The sequence below is a fragment of the Pristiophorus japonicus genome, chromosome 15, assembly GCF_044704955.1.
Source record: "Pristiophorus japonicus isolate sPriJap1 chromosome 15, sPriJap1.hap1, whole genome shotgun sequence".
Taxonomy (NCBI): Eukaryota; Metazoa; Chordata; class Chondrichthyes; family Pristiophoridae; genus Pristiophorus; species Pristiophorus japonicus.
The window spans coordinates 117983352-117998051 of NC_091991.1; positions in this window are offsets into that span (position 1 = coordinate 117983352).

Genomic DNA, 14700 nt, shown 5'->3' on the forward strand with positions numbered 1-14700 from the left:
CACAATAGGTTAAGGTAGAGGTTGCACTATGCTTTTGCCATGAAAATAACCATAGCCAGCCTCAACATCAACGGCGGCAGAGGGGCACGCCGTAGATTTGACAATTTTTCGCTCCTGCGGGAGGGGAAATATGCGGTGTGCTTCCTGCAAGAAACCCACACCGTTCCGGGAGACGAAGCCACGTGGCTCCTGGAATGGCAAGGAGAGGTCCGCATGAGCCACCTCACCGCCATTTCTAGTGGGTTGGCCATCTTGCTGGGCCCGCATTTTCAGCCGGAGATCTTGGGGGTCGAGGAGCCCGTGCCAGGCCGCTTGCTGCACGTAACGGTTCGCCTGGGGGATGTGCCGCTCCATCTCGTGAACGTGTGCGCCCCTCAGCCCGGCCCGCAGCAAACGCGCTTCTTTGAAGAGGTGTCCGCTCTTCTTGGCTCCGCCGACGTCGGCGACTGCATTGTCCTCGGGGGGGATTTTAACTGCACCCTCGAGGCGAGGGACCGCTTTAGGTGCCCCGCAGTGCATGACGGCGATGGAGAAGTTGAGGGACCTGGTCGGGTCCTTCGACTTGGTGGACGTCTGGCGAAATCTCCACCCCGACTCCAGCGCCTTTACTTGGCTGAGGCCTGGAGTAGGATGGTCTAGAGTCGACCGCCTTTACGTGTCTCGGGGGTACGTTTCCTGCGTCCCGGCGGCCTCCATGTGGCCGGTGCCGTGTTCGGACCACCACCTGGTGTGGGCGGAGCTCGCTTCGCTCCGCGCGAGGACGGGGTCCGCGTACTGGCACTTTAACAACCGGCTGCTGGAGGACGTGCGGTTCCAGGACTCGTTCCGTCGATTCTGGTCCGACTGGAGAAGGAAGCAGGGGGGCTTCCCCTCCTTGAGGCTATGGTGGGACGTGGGCAAGGCTCACGTCCGCGTCTTCTGTCAAGAGTACGCGAGGGGGTCGACCAAGAGGTGGGCGGCCAGAGTCGGGCGCCTAGAAAAAGAGGTGCTCGACCTGGAAGCCCGTCTCGGTCAAGTCGTCCAGGACCGGGCCCTGCGGACGGTGTACGAAGCGAAGAAGGCCGCGCTGAAGGACCTGCAGCTCGTCGGGTCCCGAGGCGCGTTCGTGAGGTCGCGGATCCGGTTCCTGCGGGATCTGGACCGCGGCTCCCCCTTCTTCTACTCGCTGGAAAAAAGGCAGAGTGTCCGTAAGCAGCTCTTGACGCTGCTGGCCGACGACGGCTCTCTCGTCTCGGATCCGGAGGGCGTCAACAACAGGGCCCGTGAATATTACGGGGCTCTGTTCTCTCCGGATCCGTCCAGTGAGGAAGCGCGTAGAGTTTTGTGGGAGGACCTGCCGAAGGTCAGCCCGGAGGGCGCCGAAAATCTGGAAGCTCCGCTAAGCCTGGCGGAGCTGACCGGTGCCCTCGACCGGCTCTCGAGGGGAAAATCCCCGGGGCTGGACGGGCTGACCGTGGAGTTCCACAGGGCGTTCTGGGACGTCCTGGGGAGCGACTACGCGCGGGTCCTGGGGGAAAGTCTGGCGACCGGGGAGATGCCCCTCTCTTGGCGCAGGGCAGTCATCGTCCTGCTGCCTAAGAAGGGCGATCTCCGCCTCCTTAAGAACTGGCGCCCGGTCTCCCTCCTCAGCACGGACTACAAAATCTTCGCCAGGGCGATGTCTGCTCGCCTTGGTGCCGTGCTGGACCACATGATCCACCCCGACCAGTCCTACACGGTCCCGGGCCGGACAATCCACGATAACATCCATCTGGTCCGGGACCTCATCCATTGTTCCCAGGAGGCTGGTCTGTCGGTCGCCTTCCTATCCCTCGACCAAGAGAAGGCGTTCGACAGGGTGGATCACGACTATCTGCTCGGAACTCTGCGCGCTTTCGGGTTCGGGACGCATTTCGTCGCCCGGATCCGACTTTTGTACGCCGCCGCGGAGTGTCTGATTAAGGTTAACGGGTCCTTGACGGCGCCCCTTCGCTTTAGGAGAGGGGTGCGCCAGGGATGCCCCATGTCCGGCCAGTTATACGCCGTTTGCGTGGAGCCTTTCCTGCGCCTCTTGCGGACGAGGTTGACGGGACTGGCTCTGCAAGGGCCGGGCGTGGAGGTCGTCCTTTCGGCTTACGCCGATGACGTGCTCCTCGCGGTAGAGGATCCCGCTGACCTGCGGAGGATGCGTGAGTGCCAGGAGATTTACTCGGCCGCGACCTCCGCCAGGATCAACTGGGAGAAATGTTCCGGACTCCTGGTGGGTCAGTGGCGGGTGGACTCCCTGCCGGAGGAGCTCAGGCCTTTTGCCTGGAGCACGACCCATCTCCTCTATCTGGGAATCTACCTTAGCCCCGACGAGGGAGCCTGGCCGGCGAACTGGCAGGAGCTGGAGGCCAAGGTCGCCGCTCGCCTAGGGCGCTGGACAGGACTGCTCCGAGTGCTGTCCTACAGGGGTCGAGCGCTAGTCATAAACCAGCTGGTGGCCGCAATGTTGTGGTACCGGCTGGTCACTTTGACCCCTCCCCCTGCGTTTGTCGCCAAGATACAGAAGAAGCTGGTGGACTTCTTCTGGAACAACAGGAAGCACTGGGTCTCTGCTGCGGTCTTGAGTCTCCCGCTTGAGGAGGGCGGTCAGTCGTTGGTGTGCGTCAGCGCCCAGCTCGCGACTTTCCGTCTTCAGACCCTGCAGAGATACCTTTACGTCGAGCCCCCTCCTAGGTGGTGTGCTCTGGCGAGGTATTTCTTCCGCCAGCAGCGCGACCTCAATTATGACACGCAGCTCCTGTTTGTGAACTTGGGGGGTGCCAGGACCGCCCTCCGGGAGCTGCCTGTCTTTTACAGGGAACTCATCAGGGTCTGGAACAAAGTCTCCACCAAGCGCAGCTCTCCGCCGGCTGGAGTGGCGGCCGTCCTGCAGGAGCCGCTGCTCGGGAATCCGTACCTCCACGACCGAGGTTTTACATGGCGGTCGGAAGAGAGGGCTGTGGCTGGTGAGGTGACCAGGGTCAGGGACCTGCTCGATGGCGGAGGAGCGGGCTGGATGGCGCCAGACACGCTGGCGCGGCGCCTAAACTCTGCCAACGTCCGCCACGCGGCCGATGCCATCGAGTCGCTAAAAACAGCTCTGGGCCCTGACTCCGTTAGGTGCATCGAGGAGGCTCAAGCACGTGGGGAGATCCCGTCCGAACTGACCCCCGTCCGGACGGAATTCCTCATCGGCGCCAAACCCCGGAACCTCCCTCGGGGGCCGGCGCCTCACAACTTGAGCCGCCTCGGGGAAATCCCCTCCGTGCCTTTCAGTTCCGCGCGGAGGGGTTTCCTGTACGGGCTGCTCCTGCACACCCTCAACTTTGCCATCCTCGCCGGCCGTCCGGACACGCCATGGCGTACCATCTTGCCGTCCGGAGGAGGCGGGGGTCCCCGATGGAGGGCACTCTACGCAGGGGTCCTCCCACTATTCATCGGGGCCTTGGCCTGGAGGGTGGTGCACGGAGCAGTGCCGTGCAACAAATTTTTAAGCCGGTTCATGGACTCCCAGGCCGCCTGCAATTTCTGCGGTCTGGAGGAGTCCGTGTTCCATGTTTTTATGGAATGCGCAAGGTTGCAGCCCCTGTTTTATTATTTGAAGGGGCTGCTCCTGAAATTCTGGCTGCACTTCAGTCCCACTCTCCTGATCTTTGGGCACCCTGTGCGGAGGGGAGCGGGTAGGTCCGAAGGCCTCCTCGTAGGACTGCTCCTGGGCACGGCCAAGGGTGCCATCAGCCGGTCCAGGCAGCGGGCGGTCGAGGGGGTCGTTCAACCTGACTGCCTGCCTCTCTTCCGCTCTTACATCCGGTCCAGGGTGTCCTTGGAGATGGAGCACGCGGTGTCCACCGGTACGCTCGCGGCCTTCCGCGAGAGGTGGGCACCGGAGGGAATGGAGTGCATCATCACGCCCGGCAACCAAATTTTAATTTGATTTTACGTTTTTTAAGTTTAATTTGTTTTAATTGCCGGTGCTTTTAGTGTCCCCCTTCCCTTTTATAGGGGGCACTGGGGAAAATTGTGATTTTAGTGCCCAAAAAAAAAAAAAAAAAAGAAAAACACAAAAAAAAACACAAAAAAAAGGGGGGAAAAAAAAAAAAGGGCCTTGTAAATGTCTGGAGTGTCACCCAGGTCGGGTGGCACCGTTTAATGTTTTTTTGTTTTGCAGATGAACTCCAAAAAGAGTTTCATGCACAAGGACCCCCAGGTCCCTCTGCACTTCAGCATGTTGTAATTTCTCCCCATTCAAATAATATTCCCTTTTACTGTTTTTTTCCCCAAGGTGGATGACCTCACACTTTCCGACATTGTATTCCATCTGCCAAACCTTAGCCCATTCGCTTAACCTATCCAAATCTCTTTGCAGCCTCTCTGTGTCCTCTACACAACCCGCTTTCCCACTAATCTTTGTGTCATCTGCAAATTTTGTTACACTACACTCTGTCCCCTCTTCCAGGTCATCGATGTATATTGTAAACAGTTGTGGTCCCAGCACCGATCCCTGTGGCACACCACTAACCACCGATTTCCACCCCGAAAAGGACCCATTTATCCCGACTCTCTGCTTTCTGTTCACCAGCCAATTCTCTATCCATACTAATACATTTCCTCTGACTTCGCGTACCTCTATCTTCTGCAGTAACCTTTTGTGTGGCACCTTATTGAATACCTTTTGGAAATCTAAATACACCACATCCATCGGTACACCTCTATCCACCATGCTCGTTATATCCTCATCTTCAGTGGTGGCCAGTGGGAGCCTGCTGAGTACATCAGCGCAGTTTTCAGTGCCGGGCCGATGCCGGATGGAATAGTCATAAGCAGCTGGCGTGAGGGCCCACCGCTGTATGTGAGCTGATGCATTGGCATTGACAGCCTTGCTGTCTGACAACAAGGATATGAGTGGCTTGTGGTCTGTCTCTAATTCAAACTTCCGACCAAAGACGTACTGATGCATTTTTTTTACACCATAGACACATGCAAGTGCTTCCTTCTCGACCATGCCATACCCCTGTTCTGCTTGAGAGAGCGACCTGGAGGCATAAGCCACAGGTTGTAGCTGACCCTCAGCATTACCCTGCTGCAACACGCACCCGACCCCATAAGACGATGCATCACAAGTCAGAACTAAACTTTTACAGGGGTCGTACAGGGTCAACAACTTGTTTGAACACAGTAGGTTTCGCGCCCGATCAAAAGCCCGTTCCTGGTAGTCCCACCAAAATCAATCGTAACCCTTATGCAGGAGCACGTGTAGCGGCTCCAACAACGTGCTCAAGTTCGGCAGAAAGTTTCCGAAATAGTTCAACAGTCCCAGGAATGAACGCAACTCCGATGTGTTGCAGGGCTTGGGTTCTCTTCAAATTGCCTCTGTTTTGGATTTGGTGGGCCGAATCCCATCTGCAGCAACCCTTCTGCCCAGAAACTCAACCTCAGGAGCTAAAAACACACACTTTGACTTCTTGAGTCGCAGGCCTACCCGGTCCAGTTGGCGTAGCACCTCCTCCAGGTTATGGAGGTGTTCCTCGGTATCTCGACCCGTGATGAGGATGTTGTTCTGGAATACGATCGTTCCCGGAATGGATTTAAGCAGGCTTTCCATGTTACGTTGAAAAATCGCGGCCGCTGATCGAATGCTAAACGGGCTCTTGTTATACGCAAACAGTCCCTTGTGCGTGGTAATGGTGGTTAGTAGTTTGGATTCGTCGGCCAGTTCCTGGGTCATATAGGCTGAAGTGAGGTCCAACTTGGTGAACAGCTTGCCACCTGCCAGCGTGGCGAAGAGGTCCTCCGCTCTTAGGAGCGGGTATTGGTCTTGTAGGGACACCCGATTGATGGTGGCCTTGTAGTCGCCACAGATCCTGACAGAGCCATCCGCTTTTAGAATGGGAACGATTGGGCTCGCCCAGTCGCTGAATTCAACAGGCGAGATGATGCCCTCTCGCAACAGCCGGTCCAATTCGCTCTCGATTTTTTCCCGCATAACATACGGCACCGCTCTGGCTTTGTAGTGCACTGGCCTGGCATCTGGGGTGATGTGTATCACAACATTGGTGCCTTTGAAAGTCCCGATGCCCGGTTGAAATAATGACTCGAATTGTTGTAGGACTTGTGAGCACGAATTTCGCTCCACCGAGGACATTGCGTGAACATCCCCCCATTTCCAGTTCATCTCAGCTAACCAATTCCTCCCCAACAGTGCGGGACCATTGCCCAGGACAATCCAGAGTGACAGCCGGTTCACTGACCCATTGTGTGTGACAGCCATAATTTCCTTGGTGTAAGTCTGTAGTTGTGTCTCAATACATTCTAATTTGGGTCTACTGGCTTTGAGTGGCCATAGCTTCTCGAATTGCTGAACGCCCATGAGTGACTGGCTGGCCCAAGTGTCCAGTTCCATGCATACTGGGATACCATTTGATAGAGAATTCAAACAGGCTGCATTTAGACAGGCTGTGAAAATTCACAGACACCAAGTCAGAGATGCTACGTGAGTGGGAGCATGTTGCATTAAGTCATCAATCAACTTGACATTTTAGAACATTGGGTCGCGAGCCAATTAAAAGGTTAAAAGACTATTAATTGAGCCAATAAGGTCAAAGAAGGTGAGTTATTTTCTGTAAATTGCACCAGGTATCAGTACAGGCATTTTGACCATGTGGTCTCAGAAGGACAAAGACCTGGCTTAAAGCCAAGAGCTTGTTGCTGCTGCTAAAATAAAGTGACATTAAAACTACAATCGGAGTTCGTATTTCATTGGAAATTAAGAGATCTAACAATTTTAGCATCACGAACACGATCGCTGAGGAAAGAAACTGAATTTTGGACATTGGACCTACATACTGAGGTAAGGACTCCTCTTGATAAAAGTCCTCGGTCAAAAGTCTAAATTCGCCTCTTCTTCTACGCGATTCCGAAAGCCTCCGGTTTGCGAACCCTCCGGTTGGTAGTCGGCTCGAGGTCCCATAGACGTCTAACTTCGGCGGTGTGTTAGTTAATTAATCACCGACCCACTGATCGGCTGGAAAGCCTACGACTCGAGACCCCAGTAAAGAAATCAGTATGATGGCATCAGGTGATAAGAGCAAAGAATTGCCTAGAACTATTAAAGGTGGGCAGGCACCACCTGAGGTTTCGCTAGATGAAATTCTCGAACAGTTGAAAGAATACATAGAGCAACAATTCAACTCATCTAAAACCTGTATTAAGTTCGAACAAAAGTACAGAACCTCCAAAGGACAATGGTCCTTGGACGAGATTAAAAGGGTCTGGGGAAAAACGACACGTATGAAAAATAAAGAGCGAACTAGATGGTCCCTAGTGGTTATGGGACAGATCTGAAAGCGGAATGAAATTATAATTCGTTCCCAACATGATCAAGAACTGACCAGTACAAAGGATCAATTGCAAGCTGTTTGTGAACAGCTGCGACAGAAAAAGCTTGAACTTGAAAAGCTGGAAGCGGAAGTTAAAGATCTTAAAGGTGAAATTAAAGAATGGAAAAAATCATTAGGTCAAGAGACAGTAATAGGAAAAGGAAAATGTATCGGTCAATTTCCAGGGTATCCATGTTTGGATAAATTAAAAGCGCAAACCCGAAGACACGACCGAGGAATAGATACGGATTCTGAATCCTCCGACAATAGAGGGTCGGAGGATGACGAATTAGGGGTGCGCTTTGCCCCGTTTAAAAAAAGACGAGTTGTAGTCAAATCAGAAGAGACTGCGGATGAGGGCGGAACCAAAAAAACAATGAAAAGGCTGTATAAAAAATAGTTATTTCATGATCCGGCAGACCCAGAGAACATTGATAAATGGTCCAAGGAGTTACCCAATCCAAAGAAAGGGGGAGTAAAAACATGGGACCAATTGGACCGCTTAAGAAATAAATATCAACTTCATCCCTGGGACGGAATGCAAATTTTGACCATAATGGTGCCAAAAACACAGGGAAGAAAATTGCACGACAAGGTAGAAGAAGCTTTGGGGCAGGATGAGCAAGAATTAGACGCAGGATGGGAGGTGATTAAACACTGGCTGCAAGCCTTCAGTCCAGCTAAGACAGACTGGGGAAAAATTGCAGCCTGCCACCAGAAAGGAACAGAGGAGATCTTGGAGTACGACGAGCAGTTTAGATGCACGTGGCTAGAACATTCGGGTATGAATAATACGGATGAGGAAATGGATGAACAAGTGTTTGGACCCCTGAAAGCAGCTTTCGTGGCAGGTCTAAAGCCAGAACTGTCCAAAATGCTTAAGGTAGTGTTACCGGACTGGGAAGGTAGAGGAACTACCTTTGCAGCATTGGTGGATCGATGTAACCAATTAGATCGGGATATGGGAGCTAAAGTTCGAGCCCTGCAGGCTGTGGGATGGAAATCCCAGGATTCCGGTAAACAGTCATTTGGAAAATTACCCGGAAAATGTCATTATTGTGGGAAAGAAGGTCACTGGGCCAAGACGTGCAGGGCAAAACAGCAAGGTCGTGGCTGGGGAAGAGGACGCAGCCAGGGATACAATTCAGCCAACAAACCAGGCTTGTCACAAGATAACGACCTCATAGAAGCATTTAAGCGACTGACAATACAACAACAGAAGGAGTTATTTGGGATAGCAAAAAATGATTAGAGCCCACTCTGGCCCACCTCCTCGCACTAATACAACAAAGGGGAGATGGGATATATATAACTGTGAGGGTGGGCGATAAGGATGTGGACTGTCTTTTAGACACAGGGGCGGAATTAACATGCTTACCCCTACAATATGGAGACTTCTTGTCGTTGGATGGTAGGACACGTACAGCCTATGGAGTTGGGGGCCATAAAATGGAAATTAAAAGGACAACACCGGTACTTTTTGGGCTGGGTCCACATGAACTAACCGCGCCGGTCTGGATAGGCCCAGTAGATCAACCCCTTTTGGGAATGGACCTTCTAATCCAAGTAGATTCATCGTTGCATTTCGAGGATGGTCGGGTGACATGGTCAATTAGAACTTTGAAGAAAGAAGAATTGAAGGAACACCCAATATGGGCTAAAGATAAGAACGATTGTGGCCTACTCCAGATGGAGCCTGCGTCATTTACCGGGACCAAGCTTCCATGCACTAAACAGTATCCCATCAGTCCAACTTCCATCGCGGGAATCTTACCGGTTATTCAGCAATTGGAGAAACAAGGGGTGCTTATTAAAACGCATAGTTCCTCCAATAGCCCCGTGTGGCCAGTACAGAAATCTAATGAGACTTGCCGTTTGACTGTCGATTATAGGAAAGCTAACCAGTGTATTGATTATTTCTCGGTTATAGATATGGCCAACGAATTTTGGTTGGTGCCTCTGGCACCGGAGGTTCGACAGTGGTTTGCTTTCACGGTCCAAAGGCAACAGTATACTTGGACCCGGTTACCGCAGGGTTTCCACAACAGCCCTAAGGTATTCCACATGGCTTTACAAAGCCATTTGCGAGAATTACCTCCCCTGTCATGTAGACGATATCTTGCTAGCTTCAAACACGGAAGAACAGCATGAACAAGATTTACGAGCTTTGCTGGACCACCTTTGGCTGAAAGGACATAAAGCCAGCATCGACAAAGCACAAATATCCCAAGAAGAGGTTGTATACCTGGGACAAAAGATTTCACAAGGAAAGAGAGAACTTACCCAGGATAGAACTGCAGCCGTTTGGGCTGCTAAAAAACCCACCACTATTCAGGAACTAAGGTCTTTTTTGGGATTGTGTAACTTTAACAGAAATTGGGTTGACTCCTTCACACAGCTTGCTCAGCCATTGAATGATATTTTAAAAGGGAAACGTGCCTCTAAAGAAGCCATCACCCTCACTAAGAAACAGCAAGAGGCCTTCCTGAGTTTGAAAAAGGCTTTGTGTTCGGCACCGGCTCTGGGAATCCCCGACAGTGGTAAGCCATTTACCCTGTTTGTCCATGAGAAAGAAGGATATATGACAGCTATACTGACACAAGAACATGGGGATCGGCAAAGACCTATTGGCTATTATTCGGCAAAACTGGATGCGGTAGGCCTCGGATGGGGAAGTTGCCGAAGGGCCATGGAAGTCACATGTCGAGCGGTACTGATCACTGCGGGTCTAGTCCTCGACCAAAAGCTGATTGTCAAGTGTCCCCACACCGTACATGCTTTGCTGTCTATGAATAGAATGTCTCAGGTGACGGCAGCTAGATGGACCCGCTGGACAGCAGGTTTGGAAGCTCCTAATCTCCATATCGTCTGGGCCAGCCCGGTTAATCCCGCAACTATGCTCCCGATGTCAGAATCGAGGGAGCAAGAAGGGGGAGAATGTGAAGAGCATGACTGCGTGGAGATTGTAAAAGAAACAGAAGAAGCAGCCTTAGCAGCAGAGGAGCCTCTGCACAACCCAGACCTCATCCCGTTTACAGATGGTTCCTCCTTTGTTCACAATTGTACCAGAAAAGCAGGATGGGCAGTTACAACCTTATATGAGGTCGTGGCAAAAGGATGTATACCCTCAGGAACGTCAGCATAACAGGCCGAGTTACGGGCCCTGTCAGAAGCATGTCGAATAGCAGAAGGACAGACAGCTAATGTCTACACAGATTCGCGTTATGCTTTTGGAGTCGCTCACGACTTTGGTCTGTTATGGCGGAAAAGAGGATTCCTCACTGCTGCTGGTACACCTATCCGAAATGGAAAAGAAGTCCGAGACTTACTGGAGGCTATACAATTACCTCAGGAAGTGTCCATCCTGAAGTGTAAGGCCCATACCAAGGAAAATACCACAGAAGCACAGGAAATGCCCTAGCCGACCAGGCAGCTAAAGATGCCGCCTCACAGGGCGTACCCCCAGAAACCAACACAGATGTGCAGATTGAAAGCACTCAGGACTCTGACACGAGACCTTCAAACAATGCAAGGCGAGTGATCCCGAGAGGAAAAATGGACATGGATTGAGGCAGGAATGAAGCTATGTGGAGATGGTGTCTGGAGACAAAGAGTTACCGACAAGCCAGTTGCGCCACATGTGCTTATGCCTTTTTTAGTCCAACAGATCCACTCGTGGGGACACTTGGCCTCAACAACAGATGACGGCACGGTTCCAGAAAAGCTGGTAGGGTTGGGGATTTAAAAAACATGCCCAGCTGGTAACAGACCGTTGTGTGGTCTACCAGAAAAATAATTCTGGACCCATCACAGTAATGCCCCAACTGAGGCCCCCTGCCTCTGTCGGACCATTCCAGCATCTGCAGGTTGATTATATATCTCTTCCTTCATGCCAAGGATACACTAACATTCTTGTCATGGTCGACAGATTCTCTCGATGGGTAGAAGCTGTCCCAACTAAAAGAGCCACAGCCAATCACACTGCAAAGGTCTTGTGTAAGGATTACATTCCCCGATGGGGAGTCCCGAGTAGCATTGACTCAGATCAGGGAACACACTTCACAGGTGCTGTCTGCCAAGAAGTCTGTAGGTTACTGAACATTACGTGGGATTTACACTGTCTTTATCATCCACAATCATCAGGACAAGTAGAACGAATGAATCGAACTCTGAAACAACGGCTTGCCAAATATCACCAAGAAGGAACACCATGGCCCCAGGCACTACCTATAGTGCTATGTAGCATTAGGGCAACCCCGAACAGAACCACAGGTCTAAGCCCATTTGAAATTATAACAGGAAGACCCATGTCGCTGCCAGGAACTATCGATTTACGGAAAGCTGATGATCACTGAATGAGTGACACTTTGTTATCACACTGTCAAAACCGAACCAATGCTATTAGTTCTGTTTCCCAACAGATATCGGCAGCTTGGGGTAATCCACCCAAAGGAGGACACGACATCATCCTGGGAGTCTGGGTGCATGTGAAAAAGTTGCACAAAGAACCTTTGGGTGCCAAGTGGGAGGGACCTTATCAGGTGTTATTGACCACCCAGGCAGCTGTTAAAGTCCAAGGAAAGAAAGCCTGGATCCACGCTTCACACGTTAAACGAGCACCCGTAATTGAAACTGAAATCTAATAAGGACAATTACTTTTTGCGAAAATGTATAAATTTACTGTATTATTGACTGTAGGTATTCTAGGTATAGACCTACTTCTTACTAGCCGACCCTCTGCACCAAAGGGAAATAGTAGGGTAGCAAGGGAATTACATGTAAATATGTCAAACAAGGTAACATTTCCAGTTGTTGGGTGTGTGCGCATATTCCTATTCACTCAAAGGGAGGGATTCCCTTGAGGCCAGTTCCCTTGAATATCTCGGAAATGGCTGAGTGGATAATTAATCAAAACAAAACAGGCAATGCATTTCAGAATACGGAAAACTGGGCACGTAAATGGAAGTCAGCTTTGAAGGGGGATACCAACCATGTTACAATAATTCCAAACGGCCCCTATTTTTTGTTATCACTAATACAACAGGAATAGGAAGACCGGGGGAATTGGTCTGTCTGATTAGAAACATCAAAGGAGGCCAAAATATGGGGTATAATAACTGCTCCCGGAATTATAATATAATCAAGCCACGGAACCGTCCAAACTGGGCCGATGTGGGAATTTTTAACGTAACGGGGATTCATAGAAACATAGAAACATAGAAAATAGGTACAGGAGTAGGCCATTCAGCCCTTCTAGCCTGCACCACCATTCAATGAGTTCATGGCTGAACATGCACTTCAGTACCCCCTTCCTGCTTTCTCGCCATACCCCTTGATCCCCTGAGTAGTAAGGACTTCATCTAACTCCCTTTTGAATATATTTAGTGAATTGGCCTCAACTACTTCCTGTGGTAGAGAATTTCACAGGTTCACCACTCTCTGGGTGAAGAAGTTTCTCCTTATCTCGGTCCTAAATGGCTTACCCCTTATCCTTAGACTGTGACCCCTGGTTCTGGACTTCCCCAACATTGGGAACATTCTTCCTGCATCTAACCTGTCTAAACCCGTCAGAATTTTAAACGTTTCTATGAGGTCCCCTCTCATTCTTCTGAACTCCAGTGAATACAAGCCCAGTTGATCCAGTCTTTCTTGATAGGTCAGTTCCACCATCCCGGGAATGAGTCTGGTGAATCTTCGCTGCACTCCCTCAATAGCAAGAATGTCCTTCCTCAAGTTAGGAGACCAAAACTGTACACAATACTCCAGGTGTGGCCTCACCAAGGCCCTGTACAACTGTAGCAACACCTCCCTGCCCCTGTACTCAAATCCCCTCGCTATGAAGGCCAACATGCCATTTGCTGACTTAACCGCCTGCTGTACCTGCATGCCAACCTTCAATGACTGATGTACCATGACACCCAGATCTCGTTGCACCTCCCCTTTTCCTAATCTGTCACCATTCAGATAATAGTCTGTCTCTCTGTTTTACCACCAAAGTGGATAACCTCACATTTATCCACATTATACTTCATCTGCCATGCATTTGCCCACTCATCTAACCTATCCAAGGCACTCTGCAGCCTCATAGCATCCTCCTCGCAGCTCACACTGCCACCCAACTTAGTGTCATCCGCAAATTTGGAGATACTACATTTAATCCCCTCGTCTAAATCATTAATGTACAATGTAAACAGCTGGGGCCCCAGCACAGAACCTTGCGGTACCCCACTAGTCACTGCCTGCCATTCTGAAAAGTACCCATTTACTCCTACTCTTTGCTTCCTGTCTGACAACCAGTTCTCAATCCATGTCAGCACACTACCCCCAATCCCATGTGCTTTAACTTTGCACATTAATCTCTTGTGTGGGACCTTGTCGAAAGCCTTCTGAAAGTCCAAATATACCACATCAACTGGTTCTCCCTTGTCCACTTTACTGGCAACATCCTCAAAAAATTCCAAAAGGTTTGTCAAGCATGATTTCCCTTTCACAAATCCATGCTGACTTGGACCTATCATGTCACCATTTTCCAAATGCACTGCTATGACATCCTTAATAATTGATTCCATCATTTTACCCACTACTGAGGTCAGGCTGACCAGTCTATAATTTCCTGTTTTCTCTCTCCCTCCTTTTTTGGCTACCCTCCACTCGATAGGAACTGATCCAGAGTCAATGGAATGTTGGAAAATGACTGTCAATGCATCCACTATTTCCAAGGCCACCTCCTTAAGTACTCTGGGATGCAGTCCATCAGGCCATGGGGATTTATCGGCCTTCAATCCCATCAATTTCCCCAACACAATTTCCCGACTAATAAAGATTTCCCTCAGTTCCTCCTCCTTACTAGACCCTCTGACCCCTTTTATATTCTGAATAAAACAGATGGAAAAGCCTGGACAGGCGCCGGAATGTTGCTGACAAAGAAACAGCTAACATTCATTGCCTATAATGGCACCTATTGGGTGTGTGGCCACAAGGCCTACCTTTGGCTGCCCCAGAATTGGATGGGATTCTGCTATTTAGCCTACATTGTGCCTTATATGTATCATATAAAGTCACTGTCGGAACATTTAAACCGTCCTAAGAGAGCTATCACAGAAACAGAGAGGTTCTTTGCCATTCTGATCCCCAAGTATGGGACCGCCAGACTGGCAAGGGAATCCATTAAAATGGCATCCGTTGTGGAACGGGTAGCCAATGATACCTCAGAGGCCCTAGTTAAAATCAATGCAGAAATGGTAGCAATCCGCATAGTAGCCCTACAGAATAGACTGGCCCTTGATTACATCCTGGCTGAAAAGGGAGGTACTTGCAC